The sequence below is a fragment of the Castor canadensis genome, chromosome 11, assembly GCF_047511655.1.
Source record: "Castor canadensis chromosome 11, mCasCan1.hap1v2, whole genome shotgun sequence".
In the NCBI taxonomy this organism is placed as follows: Eukaryota; Metazoa; Chordata; class Mammalia; order Rodentia; family Castoridae; genus Castor; species Castor canadensis.
The window spans coordinates 92,534,911-92,553,459 of NC_133396.1; the positions used below are offsets into that span (position 1 = coordinate 92,534,911).

Consider the following 18,549-nt stretch of genomic DNA (forward strand, 5'->3'; position numbering starts at 1 on the left):
TTTCTGTGACTAGGATTTTTCTTTAAAATGCTATTACATTTATATAAAAACTTATATACTATATATTGCACCCTTTTTTAAATATAATATGAAACAACCATTTATCTAACTTCAGATTTCTGTCACTCCAAAGAGAAACCCTGTACCCACTAGCAGTTATTCTCCATTTTTCCCTTCTTTTCTACCTGTAAAGTCTACTCTGTGGCCATGAATTTTCCCATTCTTGGGCACTTCATACAAAAAAAATCACATGTGACCCTTTGTGTCTAGCTTCATTCACCCAGCATAATGGTGTCAAGGTTTATACTGTTGTAGCGTGTATCATTCCATTTTATGGTTGAATTATAGTCTACTGCATAAATATACCACATTTTCCTTTTCTACTCCTCAGTTGATGGAATTTGGATTGTTTCCGCTTTTTGGCTATTATGAATAATGCTGCTATCAATATTTGAGGACAAATTTTTGAGTAGACTTACATTTCCCACTCTACTGGGCATATGCCTTTATGATTCATACGATTCAAGACAGACTTTCATTCATTTGCCATGGAAGTTTAGTAAGTTTCCTATCTATGTCATTCTGGGAAGATCATGATTAATTAGCAAACACCATATGTCTACATGAGTCAGATCATTCTGATTGTTGCTTTGCCGCCACTGTCCATTAAGTAAGTGAACCCACCTTGCCTATGATGATTGAGTGCTGTCACTTGGATCCTGCCATTCTGGGATCCTGCTATACCCATTGCATTTAATTTTCTAATTGTGTGACTGTGGTTCAACTGTAAGGTCTAGCATACAAAAATACTGGTGGTCCCCTCATAAATCTGTTTTTTTTTTTTAATACTGGTGAAGGACACATCGTCTGGAAACTACTACTTTGAAGGAGTATGTTTTACATGGCAAATCCACCCCAAAATTTCAATCTCCCTAAGCCTTTGAATCCCTTCATCAACAGTAAACAAAGGGATATCAGGCATTGTCAACTCACAGTGGATTATCCTGATCCAATTTTATGTTCCTTCTACCATTATCTCACAGCCTTAAAATAATTTCCACACATATGCCCCAAATCTCTGCTTGTATAAATTACAAAAGTCAAGTAATTCTATTGGAGTGTAGTACACCTCATGTTTAGTGTTCTGCTAAGACTTGAGTCTGATTATAGGTCTAGAGGCAAAAATGGGTAGTAGGATGGGTCCTGAGAAAAATCAACTTTGCCTTGTTTGGCAGGTGCCTTAAGAAAGATCATTGCTGTTTCCCTAGACAATGCAGGTAGAGGTGGAGAAACCAATATCACTTGGTGTGGGGTGGGATTGCCACTAAGAGTGGTGAGGTCACTTCTTTTGGCAACATGAACTCATCAGAATTTAGGTGTTCAATGTCTCCAGCCTCATCAGGGTCTTCCCACACATGTCCATCCCTAATATACAAGAGAGAATTTGAGACTAAGAATTAAACTTGCATTTTAATTCAGCCAATCTCATGATGAGGCTTGTGTTTAGTTTTCAGCATCTTCAGTCTTTGGTCCATTCAAAAGTCTTTAAATTATTTATGTGCATCTTGAGCTAGGAAATTGAATCCTTGAGTTCATTTCTTTCCTTTATTTCTTTGTCTAGTGAAGCTCAGAGCAGCCAGTCAGCATCATTTACATTCCTTAGTTTTCCAAAAGTGTTAAAAAATATAATCACTGAATTCCTTGCCTCTTACAAGTAGTGGATCAGGAGCATCAAGGGCATTTACTAAACATATCTCTTTAAACAGTTCAACCATGGACAATCAATGCTGTCTATACTAGCAGAGGGAGAGTTTTAGCAACTTTAGATTTAATCACAGTAGAGAGCTCTTGTGGTTTGGGTATTAAATGTTCCCCAAAGGACCATGTGTTTAAAGTTGGGTTCCCATGCAATGTTTAGAAATGGAGATTTTGAGAAAAGATTGGATGATGACTTAATCAATGGATTACTCCATTGATGGATTCAAAATTGAATGATTCTTAGAAGGTGGTGGAAACTTTGGAAGGTGAGGCCTGACCAGAGAAGGTGGGATATTAGATGGGGTTGGGGGGACATTGATAGGAATAAATGTCTCTGGCCTCTTCCTGTCTGTCTTTCTGCTTCCTGACTGCCTTGAGGTGAACAGTATCCTCTACCACATGTTCCTGCTGTCATACTATTCTTCCTTGCCTCAGGCCTAAACCAATGGACCAAGCTGGCTATGGGCTCAAACCTTTGAAATGGTGAGCTAAAATTTGTCTTTCCTCCTTTTAAATTATTTCTCATGTATTTGTCACAGTGACAAAAAAAGTCTGACTAACACAAGAATAAACTCCAGAAACCACAAAACCAATTAAGGAAATTCATTCTTCCAATTCTGTTTTTCTAGAATGGCTCTCAGTCCCTAAATCCATGTTAGTTAGGTTCTCCAGAGGAACAGAACCAATAAATGTATATATGATTATAATAGGATATCTATTAACTTGACTTACACTGTCAGAGTTCCAAAATGGCCACCTGCAAACCATAAAGCCAAAGAAAACCAGTAGCTGCTCAGCCCAAGAAGCTGGAGGACTCAGAACAAGAAGGACACAGGAGGCAGCTCCAGTCTGAGGGAGAAGGCCTAAAAGCCTCCTGGAGATCAGCTGGTGTAAGTGCACGTTTAAAGGCTGAAGAAGCTCACGTTTGATGTTTGTGGGCAATGGCAGCAAACAAACAGACCACTGCTCGATAAGAATCCAGACTGCACGCACTGGGGTAGGCTTCTTCCTACTTCAACTTTGTGTTCCACCTGTGCCCCCAGCCTACTTGATGAAACAATTCATATTGAGGGTAGCTCTTCCACCTCAATTCTCTGACCCACTTGCCTTCACCTCAGAATGCACCTTTGTAACACAACTTTGCTTTATTAATCTCCTAGACAGTTGACATCAAAGTTTCGCCATCATATATCCCATATTTTCATTTTTCCTTTGATGTAATAATTACTTGCATAACTATTTGTTTAATGTATGTATTCCTTAAGTTCCTTACGGGTACAGACAAATCAACTTACTTTATTGTATTTCCAGAACCTAGCATATTCCTGACACATAGTAAACACTCAAAAATATCTTTTGAATGAATAAATAAATAAGTGGATGAATAAGTGTATATTTGGGCTCATGGTAAGGAAAAGGATCATTTTTCATAAATGGAATGAATTATCTCAGCAGAAAAATCCAGTTACATATCAACTGCTAACTTCACTACCCATTCTCTATCTAGCATACCTGTCTACCTCTCAGAAAGTCTGGCAATTATTTCATCCCCCAAAATCTGTAAGTTCATTGTGAGGGCTAGAGACAGACATGAAGAAATAGAAGAAAAAGTCAAAGGAATGGGAAATAGAAAAACAGCATAAGAGGAAGTAACAAAGAAGATAACAAAAGGAAAAAATTGAAGTCCACGTACTAAGTACTTTAGATGCTACAGAAGGGAGAGTTCCAGTTCTGGATTTATGTATAAGTGAACATGCTCACATGTACACATGTACACACTCACAGATATACAAACACACATTGATTGCTAAGCACTTGAAGCTAATGAAGATTAATCTTACATGGACCTGAACATTACAGGGGCCTGAGTACCTCAAATATGCTATCCAAAGGTAACCACTGTCAACATTTTTATTCTTTGCCTATTTAAATTTAAGGAAATATTTTAGTTGTTCATAATAATGGGTTTTGTTGTTATATTTTCATACATGTGTAGAACTATACTTCATACATATTCACTCCTATCTTATCACCTTCTCTTATCAGCCCACTCATCCTGTGAGCCCCTAAGTAAAGGGGCAAACTCCAATATTAATCTGTCTTCAAAGTCTTCTCTACTTTTCTCAGCTAAAACTTTATCTGGCAAGCATAGCATGCCCAGAATGCATTCCTGTTCACTAATTAAACCTTTCAACATGCATTTAATGACCTTTAACTAACTATGCCCCAAATGTGTTTGCTATCTTCTTAAATTATAACCTTAAACTGAGCATGCTGAGGAATGTGCACACCCCTAAAGTGCTTTTCTATATGGACATGTAAAGGCTCTCCATATAAAATCCCTATGCTGCCTTTGTTCAAGTTGAGCATTGTTTTGGAAATAACTCCCGTGCTCTCCTTACCTGCTGCAGGTAACACATCTTTCTTCATGTTTTTATGTCTTCACTGTATTTGTTTTGGCTTTGCATTTACTGATGTGGAAACCATTGCATTTGGTTAAACTTTCACTATCTCTCCTCCAAAATCGTCCTCTTTTATGTTTAGGTCTTTTTTGTTTTATGTCTTTTATGCTACATGGTGCATATGAGAGAAAACTTGATATTTATCTTTCTGACTATGAATTATTTTACTTAACATGATGATATCCAGTTCCATCCATTATCTTGCAATGACATAATTTCATTCTTCTTTATGGCTGAATAATGTTCTATTGTGAACATATACCTGATTTCTTTATCCATTCATCCACTGGTGGACACATAGGCTGATTTCATAACTTGGCTATTGTAAATAGTGCCACAATAAACATGGTGTGCAGGTATCTCTATTTTAGGCAAACTTTGATTCCTTTGCATATATATCCAGGTATATAGCAGGATCACATAGTAGGTTATTTACAGGTGTTTGAAGAACCTCAGATACTGAATTCCATAGTGGCTGGACTAATTTATATTCCCACAAATAATGTCTAAGGGGTCCTTTCTCCTCCACATTTCCACCAGCTTTTGCTTTTTGTTTCCTTGCTTATCAAGGAAACATTATCACTAGCCTTTCTAATGGGGCAGCTGTAATAACAATGTCATTTTGATTAGCATTTTCTTTCTGGCTAAGGATATTGAATATTTGTCACATATTTATTTCCCATTTGTACTTCTTCCTTTGAGAACTGTGTGTTTAGTTCATTTGCCTGTTTATTGATAGGGTTCTTTTGGTGTTTACTTTTTTGAGTTCTTTATATATTCTGGATATTAATCTACTATTGTATGAATAGCTGACAGATTTTCTCCCATTCTATAGGATGTCTTTTCATTCTGTGCAGAAGCTTTTTTACTAGATGCAATTCCATTTGTCAATTTTTGCTATTATTACCTGAGCTATTAGAGTTCCATTCAGAAAGTTGTTACCTATATCTATATCTTGAACTGTTTTCCCTATGAATTCCTCCAGTAGTTTCCAAGTTTCAGACTTTACATTAAGTTCTTTAATCCATTTTGAATTGATTTTTGTACATAGTGAATGAAAGGAATCTGGTTTCAGTCTTCTACATGTGGATATCCAGTTTTCCCAGAATTGTTTGTTGAAGAGGCTGTCTTGTCTTCAACATATATTTTTGATGTCTTTGTCAAGAATCAGACAGTTGGAGCTTTGTTCTCTTTCATTGGGCTTCTTGCACCATCTGGAACAAGAAGCATGCACCACCACACCCACTGAGATGGGGTCTTATGAACCTATTTACTGGGCTGAACTAGAACTGTGATCTTCCCAATTTCTTTTTTCATAGATTTTTAAATTTCTTGGAATATGCTTGTAAAATATTCCCTAGTATTTTAGTGGTATCTTTTTGCTATCACCTTTTGTATCTCTAATTGTATTCATGGGTTTTCTTTTTTTTTTTGGTTAGTTTGGATTATCACTTTTGCTTATCTTTTCAAAGAAACAGCTCTTTGTTTCACTGATTCTTTTGGTCTCTATTTCATTAATTTATGCCCTGATATTTATTGCTTCTTTCTGTGACTACTTTTGGCTTTACTTGTTCTTGTTTTCCTAAGCTCTTGTGCAGCATTAGCTTATTTATTTGAAATCTGTCTGATTTTTTAAGTCACTCATTCCTACAAACCTCTCGTTCAGTCCTAGCTGTGTTGTATCTCAAAAGTTCTGTTATTTTGTGTTTGCATTTCCATTTGATTTTAGGAATTTTAAAATTTTTCTCCCAGAGTGCAACTTTCATTTCCCACCAAAGTAGAATGTACTGTTGAATCTGAGACCAAGTCAAAACCAGTTTCCAGGTACACACGTTGCTCACTTAGCCACTGGAGAGGGGGAAGTATTTGGGAGTTGTAAATGTGAAAAAACAGGGTGTGCTGCACTCCCCAGCTGAGAGATTGGACTTTTTAAATTTTTAAACAAAATTTGTGTTAAATATGGGTATAGCTTTATTCTTATTTTTATTAATGAGTAAACCAGAGACATTTGCTGGATATGAACATCTATTTCCCATTTTTTATTTTAGAGAAAGAAGGCATTAAGTCAAATATTTGAGTGGAAGATATTTTCCATACGTCACTCTTAACAAGTGACTAGAACCTGACCATTAACATTTCCTCTCATTCCCCCGTGAGACAGTGTGTATTACAACAGGTAAGATGGCTGGTGAAAGAGAAAGAAAGAAATGAGGGTTTATCCATTAATGGCAGCTACGAATGAGAAAATTCAGGATGGTAGACCATGGATGACACAATTTTAGTTTGCCATGTTTATGAAACTCTGATAACTATCACAATCACATAAGTGACACTCCTAATAAACAATGTTAAACACTTCAAAGACATAGGCTTTGTGTACTTAGAATTAAAAAATCAGGCCTTTGGGTCATATTAATAAAATCACATGTAAAATACTAAAACATGGAAAAGTGAGAATTAGCTGTGAGAGAAAGAATTTCTGACATCACATTGTGGGCATTCCCTGGAAATTTTTTGGATGCCTTGAGCATTTCTTATGCACTGAATTTTGACAATATTGTTCTATTACAGGAAGCTAACCTTCATGTAAGGGGATGCAGCAGAGCTGTAGTTCTCAGTGGTTCTGAGTGTCAATCCACTAATGACAAGTATGGATGAGAAAATTGAGGATTGTAAACCATGGGCGACAGAAAATTCTTAGTGTGCATATGTTCGTGAAACTCTGACTTCTATTACAATTGCATGAGTGATACTCCTAATAAATAGTCTTAAACAATTTAAAGACATAGCTTTACTATAGCAAAGTAGCAGGATATAAAATCAACATAGAAAAATCATTAGCATTTCTATACACTAACAATGAGCAAACGGAAAAAGAATGTATGAAAACAATTCCATTTACAATAGCCTCAAAAAAAATCAAATACCTAGGTGTAAACCTAACAAAAGATGTGAAAGACCTCTACAAGGAAAACTATACACTTCTGAAGAAAGAGATTGAGGAAGACTATAGAAAGTGGAGAGATCTCCCATGCTCATGGATTGGTAGAATCAACATAGTAAAAATGTCTATACTCCCAAAAGTAATCTACATGTTTAATGTAATTCCCATCAAAATTCCAATGACATTCATCAAAGAGATTGAAAAATCTACTGTTAAATTTATATGGAAACACAAGAGGCCACGAATAGCCAAGGCAATACTCAGTCAAAAGAACAATGCAGGAGGTATTACAATACCTGACTTCAAACTATATTACAAAGCAATAACAATAAAAACAGCATGGTACTGGCACAAAAACAGACATGAAGACCAGTGGAACAGAATAGAGGATCCAGATATGAAGCCACACAACTATGAGCAACTTATCTTTGACAAAGGAGCTAAAAATATACGATGGAGAAATAGCAGCCTCTTCAACAAAAACTGCTGGGAAAACTGGTTAGCAGTCTGCAAAAAACTGAAACTAGATCCATGTATATCACCCTATACCAAGATTAACTCAAAATGGATCAAGGATCTTAATATCAGACCCCAAACTCTTAAGTTGATACAAGAAAGAGTAGGAAATACTCTGGAGCTAGTAGGTATAGGTAAGAACTTTCTCAATGAAACCCCAGCAGCACAGCAACTAAGAGATAGCATAGATAAATGGGACCTCATAAAACTAAAAAGCTTCTGTTCATCAAAAGAAATGGTCTCTAAACTGAAGAGAACACCCACAGAGTGGGAGAAAATATTTGCCAATTATACATCAGACAAAGGACTGATAACCAGAATACAGGGAACTTAAAAAACTAAATTCTCCCAAAACTAATGAACCAATAAAGAAATGGGCATGTGAACTAAACAGAACTTTCTCAAAAGAAGAAATTCAAATGGCCAGAAAACACATGAAAAAATGCTCACCATCTCTAGCAATAAAGGAAATGCAAATTAAAACCACACTAAGATTCCACCTCACCCCTGTTAGAACAGCCATCATCAGCAACACCACCAACAACAGGTGTTGGCGAGGATGCGGGGAAAAAGGAACCCTCTTACACTGTTGGTGGGAATGTAGACTAGTACAACCACTCTGGAAAAAAATTTGGAGGCTACTTAAAAAGCTGGACATCGATCTACCATTTGATCCAGCAATACCACTCTTGGGGATATACCCAAAAGACTGTTACTCCAGAGGCACCTGCACATCCATGTTTATTGCGGCACTATTCACAATAGCCAAGTTATGGAAACAGCCAAGATGCCCCACCACTGACGAATGGATTAAGAAAATGTGGTATCTATACACAATGGAATTTTATGCAGCCATGAAGAAGAACGAAATGTTATCATTCGCTGGTAAATGGATGGAATTGGAGAACATCATTCTGAGTGAGGTTAGCCTGGCTCAAAAAACCAAAAATCGTATGTTCTCCCTCATATGTGGACATTAGATCAAGGGCAAACACAACAATGGGATTGGACTATGAGCACATGATAAAAGCGAGAGCACACAAGGGAGGGGTGAGGATAGGTAAGACACCTAAAAAACTAGCTAGCATTTGTTGCCCTTAACGCAGAGAAACTAAAGCAGATACCTTAAAGCAACTGAGGCCAATAGGAAAAGGGGACCATGTACTAGAGAAAAGGTTAGATCAAAAAGAATTAACCTAGAAGGTAACACCCACGCACAGGAAATCAATGTGAGTCAATGCCCTGTATAGCTATCCTTATCTCAACCAGCAAAACCCCTTGTTCCTTCCTATTATTGCTTATACTCTCTCTACAACAAAATTAGAGATAAGGGCAAAATAGTTTCTGCTGGGTATTGAGGGGGGGAGCAGGAGGGGGTGGAGTGGGTGGTAAGGGAGGGGGTGGGGGCAGGGGGGAGAAATAAACCAAGCCTTGTATGCACATATGAATAATAAAAGAAAAATGAAAAAAAAAAGACATAGCTTTAATATTATTAGAAAAATTAATACATATGTGACAAACTAATAAAATTGCCTATAATTGCCTATAAGATATAAAAGCACAAAAGGACAAAGTTTCTGATATCTTTTTGGTTAAAAGTTAGTTTTCAGCCAGGTGTGATAGCATATTCCTTCAATGTCAGCCATTCCAGAAGTAGAGACAGGAAGATTGCAATTTGAAAGCAGCCCAACAAAGTTAGTGAGAACCTATCACAAAAACAAAATAGATTTAAAAAAAAAAGGCTGGAGGCATTGCTCAAGTGGTAGAGTGCTTGCCTAGCAAGTGCAAGACCCTGGATACTATTCCCAGTTTCACCTGTTAATTGACAAGGAAACTTTTTGGATGTAGATGAGGATTTCTCTTTACTGATTTGGACAACCTCTTTCTGTTACTTACAGGACATGAGCACACATATAAAGGGGGTGAAGCTGTAGTTCCCAGTGGTTCTTTGACTGATTTCACATCAGAACTGCTAGAGTAGGAGATAGAAACACTAACAATACACCTGGCAAAACAGTAGTGCAGAACCTATTACCAGAGCACAAATTTATGAAGAGCTAAAGAGATAATGCAGAAAGCCTTCTGATAAAAAGATGTGTGAAGCTAAGCTGTATTGTAGTTAAAAACCTGTCTTTTCCACCTAAATGATAAAAATCTTAAAATTTTGTGTCAATCCATTATATAGTAAATGTCTTTGAAAGAAAGACGTGGCTCTGGAATCCTTTACCTAAAATCATATAGTACTGCCTTAAATAACATCTATGGTAGAATGACATGAGTAACCAGCTACCAAACATTTTCTTCTATAATTAATATTGTGTTTTCTTAATCCAGAAAATTATCTTAAGTCTAATCCCTTGGTGAAAGAACTTCTTGAAACCATGATTGCTTCACAGTTTCTCTCTGTTCTCACTTTTGGTAAGTCAATGTCATTAGATAGACCAGGGTTTCTCATCTTCACAGTATTGATATTTGAGAACAGAGTATTCTTCCTTGTAGTGGGGCTGTCCTGTGCATTGTAGGACGTTTAGCAGCATTCCTGAACTCTATGTGCTGTGTTTTCCCCTAGGATAGGAGCAATTTACTTTGCCTCAACTGTATTAGTTTCCTTGTGTAAAGTATTGATCATAAGTGATGCATTTAGGTATTGTGAGGGTTCAATATCATGGTTGATGTGTGGTGTCTAACAGTGTTTGGTGGCACATACTAAGGACCCTCAAAGCTCTGTTACTTTGGTATTATTCTACTGTGCAGTGGGCATACTATTAGTTTGTGATGGGTAAAGGCAATAAAGAGCCTCGCGGATGACCAGTCACCAAAGGATTACACGGTAAATCCTAGCTCCCTCTTATGTTCCTCTTCTTACTTTTGAAAAGGTGATAAAATTTGGGTCACCTCAAAGGTCACAATGTGCCAAAAATAAGAAATACAAAGCCCAGTTGCAAAATTAAAGTATTGCAGGACTAAACTCTATCATTTATTTCATGCCCCGCCCCTACCTGCCCTCAGCGCTTCTCACGGAAGAGAGTGGAGCCTGGTCTTACCATGCCTCCACAGAACTCACGACTTAGGATGAGGCCAGTGTTTACTCTTAGCAAAAGTACACACATCTGGTGGCAATTCAAAACAAAGAGGAGATCAGATACCTAAAATCTTCACCGAGCTATGCACCAACTTATTACTGGATTGGAATCAGAAAAGTAAATGGTTTGTGGATCTAGGTTGAGACGCAGAAGCCTCTGAGTGAAGAAGCCAAGAACTGGGTTCAAGGTGAACCAAACAATATGCAAAACAATGAGGACCTTGTGGCAATCTACATCAAGAGGCAATATGATTCCAGAATGTGGAATGATGAGAGATGTGCAAAAAACAAAAAATCTTGCTTTGTACTACACAAGTAGGGAATTTGAGGCAGCAGTGGGAGCTTGACAAATTTATAGTAGCAAAAACTAGTCCTTACTGTGTAGACTTTTAAAGATAAGATTTTAAAACATTATGTTTAACTGCTATGGTGTTTAACTTCTTTATATAAATATAAGAAAGAATATAGGCATGCTTGTCTACATGTATGTGTATGTGGTTATGCATATATAGAATGCATTATATATACACTCACACACATATTTTAGTTACTTGTTTTTTTGTGGTAAGGTAAATGACCTCAGAGCTTGTGATAAAATGAATTTTCTATGCATGGTGCCAGCTACAGCTATTCTCCTATTGTCTGTACATTAAGACCAAAGTCCAAAATATATGAGCTGGAAATCAGATTTAACACTTCATAAAATATTTCATTTAAAATCTCAAGCACTTGTATGATTGATATCACTGTTGCACAACATCGACCCTAAATTAAAAGAAACTCATGATAAGCACCATAATAATTTCCCCCATCATGGACTGTGTTTTCTGCAGCTGCCTGCACCCAGGCATCCTGCAGTGGTCATGGTGAATGTATAGAGACCATCAATAACTACACCTGCAAGTGCCATCCTGGCTTCAGCAGACTCACCTTCAAACAAGGTAAGTCTTGTTCTCACCTCCTGTATCACTTGAGATGACAACACCATCTCATACCCCAGCTGATTCTGAGTAAGGACCATGTCTTCCTCTTCCTGTATCATATGATACAACAGGGTGGTTAAGAGCTGGGACTATGAAGTCAGAGTGTTCATGGGTCCAATTCCAGAATCATCTCTTATCAATTATGGCACCTCGACAAGATATTCTTTTGAGAATACCCTCTTGTGTAGAGGCTGCCATTGACCAAAACGCCATTATGTGGCTTATAACGTTAGCCACACTTTCCAGGTTTCAGAGTAAAATGAGGATAATAATACAAACCGCATGGTGCCTGGCTCACAGGAAACAATCGATGAGCAGTAGCTATCTATGGTTTCCAGTGTTCTTCCCATCTACGCCAGGTGAGAGATGAACAGAACTGATTTGGGTTCCTCTTTCAGTTGTGACCTGTAAAGCACAGAAAGATCCAGAGCATGGAAGCCTGGTTTGCAGTCACCTATTTGGGAACTTCAGCTACAATTCCTCCTGCTCTGTCAGCTGTGAAAGGGGCTACCTGCCCAATAGCATGGAGACCACACTGTGTACGTCATCTGGAGAATGGAGTGCTCCCACTCCATCCTGCAGTGGTAAATCTTTCTCAGAATGCACACAATCTTTTCTAGCTCATCCCTCATTGCCTGGGTTTAATCCAACTTCCAACATTTTTGAAAGTATGCCAAAAGTATTTTTTATTGTTGTTTTTAGTAAAATGAATTCTCTTAGGCAATATATAAGGCATGTTTGGCACCTGTTGTCTTGACAGAGACTTTTCAAGTGGGTATTTCTGAGTCTCTGGTGACTTTTAAGTTAGTGAAGTTACGCTGTAGAGATCATAATGACTTTCTCATCTTTTCTCCCTGTTTAACTTTCCATGCAGTTGGACCACCTTAAGACCATGATAATCAAGCAGTCTCAATATGTCTTTTTCTTACTCAATCATATCTTCTTGTGCAAGTCAGAACAGTGCTCAGGAACCAATGTTCCTGTTAAAGACTGCCTTTAATACATGCCATTTTAAATGAGGCTATTGAAATTAAAAGAAAACACAGCCATTTTCCCATTTGTTCTGGGAATAATGAAGAATCATCTTGATTTCTTTGAGTATAGCCTTGTGCCAAATGAACTGGGTCATCAAAACCCCAAATATTCTCCATTGTCACTATGATATTTTCTTACCATCATTTTCATTTCTCACCTTTGCAGTGTGAGGCCTTATCCAGGCCAGAGAAAAGCTACATGAATTGTTTTCCTGACACTTCTGGAAGTTTCCACAGTGGATCATCCTGTGAGTTTTCGTGTGAACTGGAATTTGTGTTGAAAGGACCTGGAATAATCCTCTGTGGTCCTATGGGTCAGTGGAACAATGAGACACCCTCATGTGAAGGTACCTTCTTTGTTTCTATTTTATTTTATGATAGAAGTGAGTGAACAGCTCAGGTTACCTTCCTACACCTGTATCAGCTTAACACAAATTTCTCTGAAGTGCTCCCTCCTGTCTTGCATTTGTGAAATTTGATGCTGTCTCTCAGGCCCAGAATGGCTCTATGAACTGTATTCATGCCTCTACAGAAGAATTTATCCAGAAGTCCTCTTGTGCTTTCCACTGTGAGAAAGGCTTTGAATTAAATGGATCTGCTCAACTAGAATGCACGTCTGAAGGACAGTGGACACAGGATGTCCCCTCATGCCAAGGTAAGACTGAGTTCAGGCTCCTAGGGTACAGGTCAAATTTCTCATACATTTCTGAGCCTCAGTTGTTCCAAGGAGCTCAATCCCAATTTCCTACATGCTGAATATTAACTAGTACTTTAAGTGACATTTTTTGATGATGGATGGACACTCAGTGGCTCTTCAACCCTGACATGTGTTTCCACAGGACACTAGCCTGCGATGCTGCCTATGTGTGAGGGTGATGCATTAATTGATGCTGTTTATCTGGAGGAATAAGGGGTGATATTGGTATATGGATTAACTATCTATTATGTCCAAAATACAATGGTGAACCAGATTTACATGGTGGTGAATTTTCAATCTTATGTGGGAGAGATACAAAATAAGAAAGGCGGCATGATAATGGAATAGGTAAAATTCTGAGTTGGAAAAAGGAGAACCAGAAGTGATAGAAGGAGGGGGAAATGGAAAGTGAGAGATGGGGGTAAGGGAAGGGAAGAGGAGAGAAAAGAATAGCATGGTATTAGCCAAGGCGTGGGGTTTGGGACAGATCTAAAAGAGTTTTAATGCCTCATTTCTGCCTCATGCATTTAACTAGATGGCTGTTCTGCACCTGGAAATCAGTGTACAGAAAAAGACCAAATGGATAGGCCAGAAAGATTTTAAAGTCAATTTCTTCTCATGATGATTCTTATCCTCTTGTTTCCTTAGCTCCCACCGAGTCTAGCCTTCCTTTGGGAACTGGACTTTCTGTTGCAGGAATCTCCCTCCTCTTATTGACATCATTTCTCCTCTGGTTTCTGAAATGTTTCCAAAAGAAAAGAGAGGGAGTTTATCAAAGTACTCTAAAATGGATTTGAAAAAATATATGTTTTCTCATTGATGATTCATGGTCTCTCTTACAAATTTAAATAGTAACTAGAATCTATTATATAAACACTAATTAATATGTAATTTAGCAAAAGTCACAGGAAAAGAGCTCATAATGCAACTAAACATAAAAAGAGTTTAAGGAAATACATATGTTAGCTGTACTAACATTTGCACAACTCCAAGTGGTGCTGCTCACATTGGATTCTATATTGTCCCTGGAGTTGGGCTCCTAAGGAAATGGATAGAATGCTTCCTATGAAGACTACTTGGAATACAATATTTGTTCATCAATATGCAAGAACCCTATTCATATTCATGGTATGTTTGGCCTACAGAGTGTTTTTCAATTATGTTCAGAATTTACACATGAGGAAATTCCATGTAAAAAAAAATCCATGTAAAAAATTTTCATGCAAAATTGGAAGAATAATTTTCCAAGCTGATCCTGTAACTATTTCCTGTTGTTAGGAAGCTGCTATGCCCTTTAGATGTTTTGCAGTTTGCATTTTATTTTAGTTGCCACCAAGTCTTGTTTGTGCTGTCATTATTACAGAGCCCCTGAGGCACTGAGTTTGAAACCCTGTCCTATAAGACATTACCACAAATTACTTTCTCTCTTTTGTAGCAAAGAAATTTGTTCCTGCACATAAGTTTCATTCTTTTGCAAAGCCTTCAGTTGAACATTGTATATTTTCCCCTCTTCATCTTGGATAATGGTGACATAGTTTATTCCTCAGCAGGTTGGAATTTGATAAACTACATTAAAGTTCAGAAGAATGAGGTAAGACTTGAATAAGGCATGTCAATGAGAAAAAATCTCTGCTCTATAAGTTCTGTTTCTTTAACCTCTCAAGTCTGCCATTTACTAGAGGGGATCACCATCTTCAGCATAGTTCCAAGAAAGTTGTTCCATTTCTTTGTTGGAGAGGAATGAAATAAAGATCTGGCTGTCTTCAGCCATTGTATGATATAAAGATAATAATGATGAGGAGACCTAACTCTTATTCAGTACTTACTACAAAGTACTTTTGCCTACTCTTCTAGGCAAAGGTCAAAGATAGGAATCCTGTGAGATAGCAGCTATTACTGAATTCCTGTCACAAAGATGAAGAAAACCAAGTGCCAAAGTGATGGAAACTTTTGGGAGGTGGACAACAGGAATTGTCATACATACCAGAGTGGGCAAAAAGTTCCCAAGACCTCAGGCCAAGCAATGACTGGGCATGGTGGGCTGTCATCCTAGCTACACAGAGAAGCACAACTAGGAGAACCATGATTTAGGCTGGTCTAGGCATTAAAATGAGACCCTGTCTCAAAAATAACCAATGCAAAAAGGGCTAGCAGAGTGGCTCAAGCAGTAGAGCGCCTGCTTAGCAAGAGCAGAGCCCTGAGTTCAACCTCAACTATTGCCCCCATCCAAAAAAAAAAAAAAGTGATGGAAACTTGCTTGAGGTTCCAAAGTTACTGAGTGCTACAACCAGAATTCAAACCTAGGCACTATGACTCTGGAATTTGTGCTCTTAAGTATCTGCTTTACTCTGAGAATTTGGAAGGGTGAAGTGCTTCTGAATAAACTTTTTAACTTTAAAAGACTATTTTTTTGGTGCTGTTTTCAGTTTAAAGAATTAATTAAGCCGATGGTATAAAGACTTTCACATATTTCTTCACCCTTCTTTTTAATTTGCCTTATTCTTGACATCTTGATTAGCATGGTTAATTGTTGCATTTGATAAGCCAATATCAATTAAAATCAGTTTACATTAGGATTCATTTTTTATGTTATACATGTTTTAGGTTGTAACAGAAATATACTGACATATATTCACCATTACAGTGCCATAAAGAATAGCTTCACTATCCTGAGGAGCAGTTGGTGTTTATAGTTGTACCAACCTACTGAAAGTGTGCACATTAGTCTGTGTTAGAAGGTGCCTTTAGTTATGGCTACAAGTATGCAGAAGTGTTCTAATGACACTCACACTTGCTTGTATTTATAGGAACACAGGTGCATCTAGTGAACTGGAGCGATACACTGAAGACAGTGGAGTGGAGACAATGATCTGTCCTTGAGTTCCTGGCTTTTCTTGCCTCCTGTCCTTACCACCTTACAGCTGGAATCATAACTTCAAAGGACCAAAATTCAGTGTACAAGACAAGCTTTCCACCAAAAGATTCAGTTTTCTTTCTTCTGGTCTTAGGATTAAGAAAGTGCTGGCTACTGAAGCTAAAGGGTATTCTCTTCAAAGCACAAATGAAGAGGCCAGGACTCTGGAATATCAGAATTCCTTTTATAACTCTCCTTTCTCATATAGAGAAACAGTGTTTTGTGACTTTCTTTTTCTTGTCTCTCACAGTGTTTCAACTGCTAATTATATAGCTATTGTCATGGGGATAAATAATAAGTGTTCTTAAGCATTGTGTTCTGCTTACTTGCACTGATTGAAGATAGCATGATTTCTAACCATTCTTATTTCAGCACAGGAGTTGAAGCGAGTCAAATATTTGATCTGGCCTAAGATAGGGTAAAAGCTACTTATCCTAGATTACCACCTCTTTGTTTAGTAACAAATTCTAATGCTAAATCTGCAGTAAATTTATCTTAAAAACGGGCAAATGTTAATCAGTGTGAAAGTCTGAGTGTTTTGTTATAGTTGCTTTTAGAACATGGCACTATCAAGAGTGTATAAGCTAAAAGGAGGATTTGTATATTGTCAGGCTATTTTTCATAAATGTGTAGTTTCCAGGATGAAAAAGTTCTCCAGGCCAAATGTTCTAATCTGATTAAAAACACACATGCAAAAAAATATGAATATATAATTTCATGAGTTTTTGTTGAATAGCATGGCATAATATGGATGTGTTTTGCACTCTTACAAAAATGTTTGTCAGGTGTGATATGTAAACACATAATTCTTATATATTATGTAAGATTTTTAATCCATGATATGTCACCATGTAAAGCTCCATCAAGTGAATTTTCAGGAAGAGAGGATGTCTAACACTTGTTGTCTAGGTGTATTCTGTGCATTTCATGTATTACAGAAGACTAGAAAGCTTGTACAAACAAATATTTATGTTCATTATGGGGAGGGGGCAATATGGTGGACTGTTGACATCCTTATAGCCCAGTGGCGACCAACTACCCCCAAAAAGGAAGATCAGAGGACCCCAAAAGGCACCCATAGGGTCCCATAGCCAGCAAGAAGCAAAGCCCTCTCTGAATCCACAAATAGAGAAAAAACTAACTACAGAAAGGATGAAAAGAACAACTTGCAGCTCAACACTCCCGATCCCCTACTCCCTGAAGTCACTACATGGCTCAGGTTCCATTACTTAGCAGTAAGTCCTACCACCAGGCACACATAGGAACTCAGAGCTCCACTCTCCCCCCAATACATGACCTGCTACCTTCACTCTTAAATGCCAGGGAAACCAGCACCCCTGTGTAAGCTGGTCCTATTGCTCCCATGGCTCCCATGGCTCCATAGGTATCAGAAGGCACAAGCCAGCAGGCTCAGTTCTTCCAGCAGCAGCACCACTGAACTGAGCTCCTTGAAGCCCGTGTGGGAAGTCAGGTCCCAGAACTCCTACTGTCCACAGGCTCTGCTCTTCTATGCTTGCAGCAACTGGCAAGGCCCCTGGAAGCCCATGCTCCAGTGCAAGTAGACCCCAGGGTCTCTGCTATTTTGTGGGCACCAGACAATTCAAGCCTGCTGTCACTTGCTACACAGTGACAGGAGCCTACCACAACACCCAAGTAAACCCCAGGCTGCAGGTCTTGCTACTCTGCTGGCACCAGGAGGCTTCCCTACCCACAAAGGCTCAGTACTCTCCACTGTTCCTGACACCAAGGTAGCCCTTACACCCCCATCAAAGAGTGAGAAAGCCAGATTCCCCACTAAGGGAGAAAAACTATAACCTGCTACTCTGCTGGTGCTAGGAGGCCTGCCCCACAGTGCACAGAGACCCAGTGCTCCCCACTGAGACTGCAGAAGAGCCCCTGTGCCCTCATCAAAGAGCAGGAACTCAGCCCCCTCACTGAGGGAAGAAAAGAGGTAATCAGCACCACAACAAGAACCCTGCAAGGGGTAACATATCCAACATACCACTCTCTGAGGAACACTGCTGGAGCTCCAGAAGAAAAAAACTCAAAACACCAACTACAAGGGCACAAGAGATTAAAACCATAACCAGAAACAGCTCCAGATGCGTAGTACTCAATGCAGAATGAAACAGCAAGACAACCACCCTCCATTAAAAGTC

General features: G+C 38.3%; 1 pseudogene; it reads left to right on the plus strand.

Moving 5' to 3' along the window:
- The first annotated feature begins 10,061 nt into the window (after positions 1 to 10,061).
- LOC141413641 (E-selectin-like) lies at positions 10,062 to 17,952 on the plus strand (annotated as a pseudogene).
- Positions 17,953 to 18,549: the final 597 nt, after the last annotated feature.